Source organism: Oryzias latipes, chromosome 17 (genome assembly GCF_053564925.1).
Source record: "Oryzias latipes strain Hd-rR chromosome 17, Olatipes_Hd-rR_3.1".
Classification (NCBI taxonomy): Eukaryota; Metazoa; Chordata; class Actinopteri; order Beloniformes; family Adrianichthyidae; genus Oryzias; species Oryzias latipes.
Genome location: NC_136253.1, coordinates 30,686,169 through 30,699,598, shown reverse-complemented (window position 1 = coordinate 30,699,598; position 13,430 = coordinate 30,686,169).

The following is a 13,430-nucleotide window of genomic DNA, read 5'->3' as shown; positions in this document are numbered from 1 at the left end:
TTTTAAAGATTAGTGTTGTTTTCATAATTTTTGGCTATCACTTTTTGCATTGTCCTTTTGTTTCTTTCTTTAATTGCTTATATTTTTATGGCATGGTGACATTTTTCCAAGTTTGACTCTTGAGTCATATTGATTACACAGCAAGACACTTATATTAGTGCTGAAAAGTAAATTCAAAACCCATAATCAGTACTTTTTTATGATTTTGTGACTACAGGTAACCCTTTTTGGGGTAAAATTGTAAATAGTTTGAGGTTGCACAGTTGTTTTTAATAAAGCAAAAATGATAGTGTCTTTTTCACATCCAGCTACAGCCAGAGTTAAAGTTATTGTTCAGTTTTAGAAAAACTGTCAGCTTCATCACTAATTTAATGAAGAATGTTGCACTGCTCATTTCCAGAATTAATGGTTGGCTTGACTTCCTATGCTAACAAGAAAAACTTACTTTTATGTGAAGTGCCCACATTGTAGTCCCAAAAACACACTCTTAGGAGCCAAATCCTCATCAAAGTCTTGGTTGGTTTATGGTGCCAAACATGACAGGGCGTTTTTCTATCCAATAATCATTAGTTTTCAAATATCAAACAGCCCAACACTTAAAAAAAAAACTCCCACTAAAAGAAAGCGGTCCAACACATTCTTCTGTTAATAAAAAGACTCTTTCCGATAAAAAGTGTTATTTCTTGATTGGCAGGACAAACTGACTACGGCAATTTGTGAGATTGGAAAGCTGAAGCCTTTATGAAAAAACACATTTATGATAAAGAAAATTCTTTCAATAAGCAGAATTGTTTTCCCTCAACCTTGTCTTGTTTTCCTTGGAATTGTGGATGTTGTTGGCCTACAGAGGGACTACCAGAGACAAATGTGCCGTTCTGTCAAGACGCTCTCTTTTTCCCCGCAGCCTGTTTTCACCTGCCAGCATTCAGCTTCACAGGAAGCCTGCAAAGAGGTTAATGTTATCTCCATGCCTCTGCAACAACAAGGACGCCCACTCGCAAATATGGTCAAATGCTTTCATTTGAATACCCAAGATGCCACGAGCACTGCCAAAAGGAGTCTTGTCGTTTTAAATTAAAGTGCTCAAGCAGTAAATTATTCCCACTTAGAGCTGTAAGACAAATTGCAGACGTGATCTGTTCTATGACTGATATTCGGATAGAGTGATGAACAAAGACGATATGATTAGAAACAAGGGAATCGATGCATTTTGGGAAAACAGGATCTGGCTCTCTTGCATGCAGGGTTTATTGAAAAAGAAGTCATGATCCCGATCACAGTTTTAGGAAAAGAAGAGCAGCTGTAAAGTGCAATGTGCTCAAGTAACACTTTCTGTCAGCACAGGCCATACTGCCAGTTTGATTAAACTATGTACATCAACAGACCCGCTCCCCAGAGGCCCTGGGTAACACCAGGGCACGGCCTGTCAGAGTGGGTCAAGGAAGTTCACTGCTGCCTTTTACCATCACTTTTCATCGTGGGTTTGTGACACAAGAAAAGGAAAATACAGACACAGGTACTCACAAGTGTGAAATATCTTGTATCGTCCATAGCTGTGTGAACATCCAAGCTAGTCTGTCAACATTTTTCAACCTAAAAATCTCTGCCCAGCTGCAAACCAGGAAGCTCCATCTCTCTGCCAACCCACGCAGGTGTTAAAGACCCACTTCAATCATTTTTTTAGAGTTATTTTACAGCAAAAACCAAATCTTAGGAAAGTAAAAAGCCCCTTGTTTCAAGAACATTTTTTTTATTTTCTGTCTTGCAAGAAAACTAATCCAATCGAGAAAGTTTTTTGATAGCAAAATAACTTGGATTTTTTTTCTTAAGATAAGAATTCTTGGTAAGATTATTTTTATTTTCCTTAAACAAGCAAAAAAAAATTGCAGATGGGGTAAGACTTTTTTACCTTTCCAGACAACATTTTTTCCTCTTACATATTTGAATAAAGAAATACTTAGAAATGCAATTTTGAGCCTAATTTTCCTAATTCATGTTCTTTATTATCAGAAAACTGCCACACGAACATTTTAAAACGACCAAAAACACAATTTTCCTCGTAGTGGGTCTTTAAGGAGTGCTCTCTGCAGAACCCCACAGGGATTTTTGTACCACATTGGGATGCCTGACCTAGATGTGACATCCCAGTGTCACGAGAAGCAGCCAGTGAGCTTAACATTTCTCCTATGCATACAGTAAAATATCACATTTTTTAATGTATCTGTCTAAAACACTCAACAAACAGAAAGGAGAGTGATGCAAAGAGGTAAAGTTTGCTGAAAAAGTTCCTGTGCAAGCGTACAGAAAACAGAAAGGCAGTGAAACCACCACTGCAACAAATTCAAATGTGTTCTCTTTCTGCTGTGTGTAATTATGGTAATTATAGTACTGTTCTGGAAAACTGTTGGGAGAAAAGTAGTGCTCATTTACTTCAATGACAATGCTTTAAAGACTTAAAGTCTCTGAGGTAAAAATTAACAGCTTAAATTTCTCACTTTGAATACAATAATGCTTTTTTTCTTTCTTTCTGACATTTCAAAATGGTCATTCGCAAAATCGCTGCATTTAATGAGACCCCAAAAAAAATAAGACTGAAGTATAGATAGTGTTTTGGGTGATCTAAGCAAGGACACATATTGTTTTTGACGTTCTAAACACAAACTCCCCACCCCTACGCAGAAACTGCTCTACAGTTATAGGTTCTTGGTGAGTGCCCTTGAACAGAATTACACTGAAATAATCTTCTTCTGCCCTTGTACCATAACCAAAGAAGAGGAAAGATACTGTGAAGTATATCCAACTAGACTGCTCAGAATGAGAAATGGGTGAGAACCAGCTCATTTATCAGCATTAAGTCAAATAAGCAAGAGATAAAGAGAAGTCTGGCCTGTGTAGAGTCGGGGTGAGATTTTGTGGAGTACATATCAGTGGAGAGAAGTACTTAAAAGAGGCATCGGAAGAATGCAGACCCACTCCCATTGGGCGGACTTTATATCTTGACTCAAGTCCCTAATTTATTAACTCAAAAAGGAAATTAGACTCCAGCAGATGTATTGCGTGACTCTCTTTTCCTCTTCATACATGCACACAGATAAATACACGCGTCTATTCTGACATGGAAACACACCTGCTCACCCACTGTGGCAAAAGGGAAGATCACTGATAGTGACTCTGACAGATATGTCACTGAGTGGGGGGTGTGAGTGGATGTGAAAGGTTATGTGGGAGAGCGTCATTTACTTTGTACCAAAGGTTGAAACAACAAAAAGCTCAAATGTTTGGGTAAATTCACTTTTTTATCCCCACCTCCTTTGAGGTTGTAAATCTATCTAAATATTCTAAAACAGAATTGAATTGTACTTTATGTATTTCCCTTTTTTACGGCAACAAGTAATAGTAAAATTACAGCTCAAAAGATATCTGATCAAACAAACAAATAAGTGAATAGATTCATAAATAATTGTGCAGATTTGTCATACAGATCTGTTGTGCAGTTTGATGGGGGTGGGAATGAACGACCTGCAGACTACAAGATGGGCCTATTCTGACATATATTCAATACATATATAAATAAATCCTTTGTTTTCTTTGACAAAACTTTGACAAAAGTATAAAGCATCTTATGTCAATAAAGAAAAAAAAAATGAATGCAGTGAAGTTATGTTGTCTTATCTCTTATATACAGTCAGTGGTTTGCGAGATGTCATTTCCAATGCCATCTTGACATTTTTATCTTCAAGTGAAAAGAAGGAAAAGAGGGCTAAAGGAAAAATCTTAGTGTTTTCCACTTCTCTTTAGTGTCTAAATTGTGAATGGTTTGAAGTGCACTCTAGTCCCAAAGTATTAGTTGTGACACAGATGTTAGCTCCTATGAAATCATGTGTTGGTGGTGTTTTTAACATGTTCTTATGGCAGGATGTATATTAATAAAATAAAGCTTAAAATTATGTTTCTGAGTATTTCTTTATACAAATTATTGTGAATCGGGAACAAACAAAAAATCTTGGGAAAAGCTTGTATCAGTGACATAGGTGCTACAACTGGCAGGCCACAAACTTCCTGCTCCACTTCATTCCAATGCATCCACTTGCAGACATAGATCCATGTGCGTCTTTGTTTTCCTCGTCCCAACTGGAATCTGGCTAAAAACTTTACAGCTGAATAGGTCCAATATTATTTTTGTTGCACTGATCAGGTTGGGGTTGTGAGAGGCTGTAAGCTAACAGGAGAGAGTGTAAACAAAGGGATGATGGGACCCGTGGGCAGGCTCACACTGTGCCAACTGTCCACTGAGTTACTGCTGCTCTGCAGAAACAATAACCAAGAAAACAACACAGATTTTTGGATTATGCCTAAAGATGACATAATCCTAATTAAAAGACCACTGGGAACACATCGAAAATAGATCAAAAGATGATTGGAGTGGGACTCTAGCATTCTAGCACTCCACAGCAAGTCTATAGAGCAAACATGTGCATAAACATGTTTGCTCTATGGGTTCAAAGACTGGTCTTTTTCCTGTGGACCATCTGTGTGGCCCGTACAGGTTTGCCCATTTTTTGCCCGCAGACAGTTCATATCCACATATAGGGCAGTTGTGACTAAGGCTTTATGTGATTAAAGACGGCTGTTTTAGGCCATTTGAATCAGTTAGTTCAAAAGGGGCCCAAGTCCAGATATATTATATGTTCTCTGGTCTTCAAGGGAAAAGCTATCTGATTATGTGCAAAAAAGTCCCAAGTCCGTTGTGATGTATTGACTATGCTAGACATTTAAAATGCATTAAGTGTCAAATTCCTGGACTTGGGCCTCTCTTGCATGGTTTTAGCTTTATCCCATAGATGGCAGCACTAGTTATCCAATATGGCACCGCCGCTGTTTATTTCAAGAAGGGCCCAAGTCCAGAGACTTTAGTTTGCTAGTCCTCTGAAATGATAAAAGGGAGGTGCTTCATATTATAGCAATTGTAAGCTATGAACTGGTGCTAAATCTGGGTAAAGTAGTAATTATTTGGTGTAGCCTCCCTTTAAGCTATGCAATTAAAATCATTTCCTGTAAAAACAAACCTCTTGGACTTGTGCCCCTTTTGAACTAACCGATTCATTTGTATTATTATGTTTTTAGTCCACTTTCTGGCAATGTTTGTCTCTTTCTGTCACTTTTCAGGATATTTCTCCAACATTCATTAATGTTTAAAATCACCTTTCAAGCTTTCCTCAATCAATAATGGGTCTGCGCTTTTAGTGTACAAAGGAGTCCATGGCTAATTTACCGACTTCAGGGCGCACGTTTGCGACCGCACAAGTGCAAATCATCAACTTCTGCTTCCATGCTCGACAGTGTGTATATTTGTGCACATTTTCCGTGTTTGGTTTTTGCCAGATGTGACCATCTTGGTCAGACATGTCACTGTGGTCCTCACTGAAATTGTTCTGCATGTTTAAAACACGGCAAACATCCGACATGTTATGGCTTAGAGAAAAGGCAATAGTGAAACACACAAGTGCAAATGACATATTTGTTTATGAAAGTGACTGAATGTTACATTTGACATGAAACCAGGGAGACTTACATTCACAAACTTTAAGGACGTGCTTATTTTACTTCGATGCCTCCCCTTTTACCTTATTTACATCAGACAAAGTAATTTCAATGTGTCCATGTTATGTGTGGCTGTTTGTTTGAGGCTGTGTTTACAAGTAGACTGATTAAGAAGCAGATGATTTTTTAAACTCCTGTGATTTCACCTTTCTAGAATCTTTGTTTCTTGTCATGAAATTTTTTGTTACATTTTTTTTTCCATCGGCAAAATATGTTATTTATCCATGTATAAAAAGTTTTACAGGATAATTTAATTGAGCCTTAGCAGATGTTTGCATGTGAAAAAAAACAACAACATCTAACACACAAAGAAGAAAATAATTGAAAAAGAAAAATAGATGTGTCTTAGGAGTTTTCCATTCTTTTATGTATTTGGTGGAGTGAAGAAGAATTCTTACAAACAGAAAAAAAAAACAATAAAACAAATCTCTAATCTTTTTAGAAATGGTCCCAAATGCTTCCGGTTTCTGTGTTACTCATATTTTTAATTTACTTTTTTTATTGCTCAAAGAAGGATTTGTTTTAGCTAAAATAGTACCGTACTTGGTTTCCTTTTGTTATACATAAATCATGGAGATTTGTCATTTATTCACATCATCTTCATTTAAAGTTTCTTTTAATTAGGGGATAGCAAGACATGAGTGTTTTCTACTAGAGAAGCAACCCGTGGATGTGTGAAGAATGTGGAGTTGGGTTTTGCCTTCAACTGGACAGAAACGGCTTCAAAAAAATCAAATCATCCAGAGAAACTAAACTTCTTGAGCTGGTTTTTTAAATTTAAAGGTAATTTCTTTGTCATTTTAAAACCTAAGTATCAGTTCATGTCGAGTTTTTATTAGGAAAAGCTCGTTGAAAATCTGTTTTTTGTTGATATTTCACAAAATAACAATAACATTTTTTGAGTGAGGTTTGATATTGAACTTATTCTGGAAAAAAGGGACAAAAGATTTCACTCATTCAACATATTTTGAGAGGTTATGTTATGCGATGCACTCTGGTAAGGAGGAGGGTAGATATGATGGGGTGGTGCAGTGATTTCCCCTCTTTAAGTGGTGAGCACTGTACACATTGTTTATGCTTCGTATATTATATGCCATTTTGCCTTTATGTGATTCAACTGTGATGAAGCAAACAGGGAAAACCAAAAAAGGTCCAGGCGGACTGTTACCATTGTGGAGGTTAAAAGGTTAAACAGCAGTCAGAACTGCATCTAAAACCGTTTATTCAAGCTTCTGAATTCAAAACTGTTCATTTTGTGTGTGTTTTTAGCCACCAACTTTGCATTAACAAGTCTGAATTAATATTCAAAAAATGCTTAATTTGCTTTGAAATATGCAAATATCAAACTGCAAAAAAGCTAAAATGGGTTTAAATGAAAAATATTGAACTTGAACGCTAAAACTTTTGTGGTTCAGTCTTTTATAACACCCTTTAAGAGTCCCCCACCAAGATTCTTCGAATTTATTCTAAAATCACAAGGAGTGATAATAGAGCACAAAAGAGAAATGTGGCTTGATTCACTCTTTTGTCCTTTTAGTTCAATTTGACCATTAAATTCAGCCGTTACACAATGGCTTAAAAGCCTTCACGGGTTTCCGAGCGACAATTATTGCCATCTGTTTATTTAAAAGCTTCGCTCCCCATCAGCATTCTGAACATTTTATACAGTATTCCAGTAAAACATAAAAAGGAGCCATATTGAACCCAAAGCTGTTATTTCAGTCACTATTTTCTAATTAAAGTGCTCCAAAGACTAATTCCCTGATCGTTTTGACACACGCATCTTTCCTATTGTTTAAAACCCAGATAAACATGTTTAGCAAATATTACTTTTTCTGAGTTTAAACGAGTTTGGCAGTAAGAGATAATTACTAAAGCTTTTTTATTCTCCACATGAAACACATCTTTAGTGGCTATTAGTTGGAAAGAAATGAATAAACAATTTGCCTGATAAAAATTTGAGCTCTTAGGGTGTCACAGCAGGTGGAGACACATTTATTTCAAAAGTGCTCTAATGAAAACACAATTTATATCTATTTAAAATAAATATATATAAACACAAACTCTCCATAAGGTTTTCACATGAAAAAAACTGCAATCAAATATATAGAGTACCAAAAGAGTGTAAACTTGGAAAGATGCTGGCACAGTCAGGCTGTAGTTGCTAGCCTTAAAGCTAATCCAGCCCTCGTGGCACTAAGCCCTCAAAAAACTTTGGAACAAACCACAAGGCAAATCGATTAGTGTTAACCTCGGGCTTAAGAGCCTGTGTTGGGAGATTTCAGCTCTTACAGTTTAACTGCCCTCCAGTGTTCATAGGATTTCACATGGAAGTTCTCCTTGTTATTTTTCTTAATTAATGCAAGAAGGTGGGCGAACTTTTTAACCGCAGCCAGAAGAGAAAACTTTACAGATATAAAGTTGCAGGCAGTCTGCACTCTTGGTACTCTGAGATGTTGAGTCAAACTTTAAACTGTGAAGTCAAAAACGTTTTTGTTGAGTACTTTCATTTGGGACATAAAGTGGGGTTTCTACTGTCTTTATGGTTTTCCTGTTTTCTCTGGCTCCTCTGATTGAATTCAGTCAAAAATAGGTTTATGTTTAGTGATCCTATTAATTACTGTTCCGCTTGTCATCTTGTGATATTTAAAAATTCTCAGTATTTTCACAAAAAACCTAAAGTTGTGCAATTATCACCAGAAAAACACATTGTGATGTAGAATATTCACTATTCACTATTTTCCATTTCATTCCGTGTCAAACTTACTTTATAATTATTATTTTTTTGATAAATTCTTTGGAAAACACTTTTAAAGTTGAATAGATGGAATAAAACGTGAGCTCTTCCTTTACTTTGGTCTTTTTTTAGCTTCACCATCTCACCTTTTGTCTAAGAAGTTATGATTCTTTCCTTTCACCCATTTCCTGAACCTTCTTCTTCCTAATCAGGGTCCCAGGGGTCTGCTGGAGCCAATCCTAGCTGTCTATGGGCGGAGATGGGTACATGTTGGACAGGTTGCCAGTTCCACTTGACCAATTTTCTGAAATTCTTAAAGATACACAATATAGTTTGACACATTATTGAACATGTTCGGCTATTTCCTCTTTGTTTAGGGACAAAAGAAAACAGAGCAAAAACCTTTCGTGGCCAAACTAATAACATTCTTTTGAGATAACAAGAAGGGACTTTAGGTTATATGAGCTTATGGCAGACTGCCTTAATCGATTTAATAATGTAACGGAAAATTTTGTCTTTACTTTATTCTTTCTTTTGTTGTAAAAAAAAAACACTTTCACAAGTCAAGGGGCTTTTTTTTCTTTTCTTTTAGTTTACTTTTTTTTTTTTTTTTTTTAGCAAATAACAGGTCAGTGTTAACCTTGTTAAAAAAAGTTTAACAAAGATAGACAATTACATAATAGATCAAACCATTGGTACTAAAAACAAAAACTTGCAAAAGTCCCTGAAATTACAAAAAAGTTAACACAAATGACAAAGATATTAAAATATGCAAATGAAATCCAAGATTTCTTTTTATTTGTTAATAAAAAGATTATTTTTTGAAAAACAAGTGAGGGACAACAATTATGTTGCCCCAAAACGGAAAACATTGTTATCTCTTCAGCTGTTTGGTAACATGATGTGTCCCAGACTGAACATGGAACACAGGGAAGACCAACATGAAAATGACAGAGAAAGGCTGTAAGACCATCTCCAAGCAGTTTGATCTTTCTGTGACCACAGCTGCACACATTATTTAGACCTTCAAGGTCCACAGGACTGTAAAAAAGCCTCCCTGGATCTGCAGGAGGAAACTTGATGAAAAACTGCAGACTCTGTAACAAAAAGACCCAAGAAAAATCTCAAAAAAAACCCCATCAAAGGTGAACTCCATCAAGGGACTTTGCTTTTTTTTTTTTTTTTTTTTTGACCAAAGTGGACTTCTTGGGAGGTTAGCATGCAGGATGGCACAACTAAATAATATTATTACAACAGACTTGAATATTGAGAAAAGACAACTGAAGGGAGCTCAATTATGGTCTGGGCTGCTTTGCCATATCTGGGGCGGGGTTTACAACAACAACAAAAAAAAAACTTTCCAGGTTTAATAAAATCTTTAGACTATCAAGGCATTTTATGTCACCTAACTTCAAGACATTTGGTCTCAGCTGTAAGTCAAAGACTTTGACACAGGTTTACAACCACAAACAGAAACAACTTAAAAACACTAAGAATGGCTTAAAGGAAATCACGAGAACTTCAAATCTGTGGAAACATCTGTGGAGGAAAACCACCTGAAGAAGATACTCAAGAAATCTGAGACAATTGGAGAAGTTTGTGAGAAGTCGACTGCAAAAATACCCACTGACAGGCGCAGAAGTCTCACTGTTCAAAAACTTGTTTAGTTGTTGACTCAAAAAGGTTGATAGACAAATTAATGAACACATAGATTCATAATTTTTTTTTAACTTCAAGTTGTGTATATGATTCTGTTGAAACAATTCAAAACTAAAGTCTTTTTTTTTTACTCATCTTCAGTAAGTTTTAAAGGATTTCAGTGACCAATGCAGGTTCTTCTTTTGTGTACAGAGTGGTACTAACCATTCAGTCCATGTGTGAGGTTAGGAATGTTCAGTCACGTGGAATCAACTGAATTAAAAAATAGATGGACCTTGAGAAAGTTTGGAGAAGTATGTCTCAAAAACACTTCAGTAGATTACAAAAGCGTTTCTACTCCTTGGAAGGAAAAAAAAAGAAAATGAATGTTTGAAGTTTCAAAAAGTTTGAACAGAAATATGTCTCATCAAGTGCTTTAACGAAATTTTGAATTACATGAGAGTTGTAAAGGACTTTCTTTTTTCTGTCTGCAAAATAAACTGCAGGACAAGAATTTCAGAGTGAAGTTCTGAAGAATAAATGGAAGAGACTCTTGAAGCCACGGCATTTTGTCTAGATAATGCTGAAGAATTTAAAATATATTCAATATACTTCTTTGAAAAGAGACATAAAAGAAATAAATCTGTAGTAACTAAGTAAACCGGACGTTTCAAATGACTAACTAAATTTGTTGGCTTTGATTTTAGCTAAATTTGAGAACATGATTTTTTTCTAAAAAGACCCATACCAATGAAAATATGTTTTTGTTTTTTTAAGGATGCTTTTGTGGCATTTATTGATGGTAGGAATATAAAGAAAATTAAGCTTAAAATTGCGTTTTGGGGTACATCTTTATTCAAACTGTTGTAAATCAGGAGAACACACAAACATTTTTTTGTTGGACAAGGATTGCTTTTGTAGAAAACACACTGGGAGGGCCACAAGCTCCCTGCTCCACTCTATTCTGATTCCAATCATTAAACATGGCTGCAAATCCAAATCACCTGCTACAATACGTCCTTTTTAGCTAATTTAATATACAAGATCAGGACCTCATGTCATATTTCTAACTGTCTGGGCTTTTCTTAGCGTCTAACCTTTTATTAGGGCTATTACATGGTGATAAATGAACCACCAAACTTCTGTGCTGTCTACTGATTTAAACATGTTGCATTCATTAGGTTTGCTTTAGTCTGACTGATTGAAATGCAGGTTTAGATAAACAGCACAGTTTGAGGAGCAGGTCAGCAAAGCAGCATTCATGCAGGAGTCATGAAGTGTGGTTGATCCACATGTCATCCTGAAGTCCATTTCCTGGTTTGGAAAATAGCAAATAGCATGAAAGAAGCCTCCATCCAAAAGCAACAAAAAAGCCTAATTTTAAAAAAAAAATAGTAAGGACCACAGTGCAAGGCAAGTAAAAACTGCTATTAAATGTCTGTTGAAAATGTATCTGTTTTTGGTAACTTTTGGAAATTTTCCCTTCCCCTTAATTCATGGCAACATCCAGTTTCTTTTTTGGCAAAAGTATTTATATAAACGCTGATAATGACTTCTCATAAATAATCAGGGGGCCCCGCAACATGTTTTCCACAATACCTACACCATCCAATTATCTACAGATGTTAGCTTGACAGACTCCTTGTTCACCACATCTGTTTGTTGGTGGGAGATCTCATTACAACGTGCCTGTTTTAAGGCCCACCATCAAGCACTGCTTGGCACATTTTACTGCAGCATGTTGAGCGCTTACAGCAAACATTTGTGACTGCCGTAAAAGTCTGCATGTTAGACTTGACAAATTCCGACAGTCAGTAAAATTCTCATGTTTCCACGTCAACATTTCCTTTGTCGTCTCATTATATGGTAGTAAAAGTAAATGCATTGACATCAATGAAAAACAATTTGTAGAAAAAAAAGTAATTTTATACTGGTAGTGGCTTTAAAAAAACTGAAAAATGTGACTTTAAAAATATTTAAACAATGTGACTAAAAAATAGATAAATCAATGTCTGAATAAATAAAATCAAAAGTCATAGGGAAGGGCCACATTTTTTATGAGTACCAGTCTCTCGTATATACAGTAAATTATAATTTTAACCACTTTCTTCCTGCATGTTACACGAGTTATTTTGGCCAAAACATTATAGTTAAAGACAAGCCCGGGTACTTTTGCAACAGAATTATTTATGATTCCATAGATTAGGGTAGTAGATACAAATAAAAGCAACTCTTTCCACAAAGAAGTTTCCAAATAAAGAATTCTCTACTTCCTGAACAGAGGATGGGTGGCTTATCTTCCATGAACAATGCTCAAATATAGGACTTGGTGAAAATGGTGGAAAAATATGAGGGGGAAAAAGCACACCTAAATTACAAAATCTGCAAAGTAGACATTTCCCACAGACAAGGACACAGTAGGAGCGTGTGTGTGAAACCTCTTTTATTTCATTACACCATCAGGACATGCGGTGTCAAGCGGAGGTCTCACGCTGATAATATAATTGGCTCCTTGTATGGTGGAAGCAAAAGCGTGACATGGTACTCCCAGCAAGAAAGATGAGGGAAAAGGAGTTAAAAAAAAAGTCTTGTTGACGAGCACACTTCTACAGGTTTGTGACAAGTTAGCAAGTAATTGTTTTGTGTTGACAATAAAAAACGAAGGCAGGGAGTAAGACGGCAGATTTAACTCATCAAACAGTTCCATTCAGCAGCACAAACAGGGCCTTGGAGATGCCATCCTGCATTTTACCTTCTCATTCCGGACACTCAGGCTCCTCGCTGAGGTGTCAGATCATAAATAACACTTGAAATGGTGGTGTGTGATGGATTTACATACTCGCTTTGCAAACAGTGCCCTCCATTAGGATCTTGTAGGCATGGCAGCGGTGAAAACATGACCTTTAAAAGCTGCTTTGTTGAGCAATCCATTCTTGCACACACTGCAGTACCCCAGCCTTCGTGTCCCCTGTAGAATTAAGTTGATTGAGCATAGCCTAAATTGGATCAACCACATCTTGCATGCTGGAGCCCATGGCCGGTTAAATCAGCTGTAATGTGATGCAACCAAAAAAAAAAACACTTGGCAATTTAGAAACTTTCCAATCCAATGCCTTTGAGATTCATAACCCCCTGGGTCCTGGAGTGGCTGCTGTCACACTGAGTTGATCATTAAGCATGCAAACTATCTGTTATTCTGTCTACTAAAACCAAGAGGTTAAAGATTCGGGTATTAAATCACGACTTGTTTATTTTAAGGATCAATTTATAAGATTTGTACAATTAAAAATTATCTGTTCCTTTTTTGTGCAGTTTAAGAAACTGCTGATCTAATTTTTGTTTGATGGGGAGGTATAGATGGACAGCAGCGGGTTATCAAAAGCTCTCAGCCTAACAGCCCTCAAGAGTAACATTAAATGAAAGAGGCAAATTTACAGCTTTTGCGTTGCGGCAC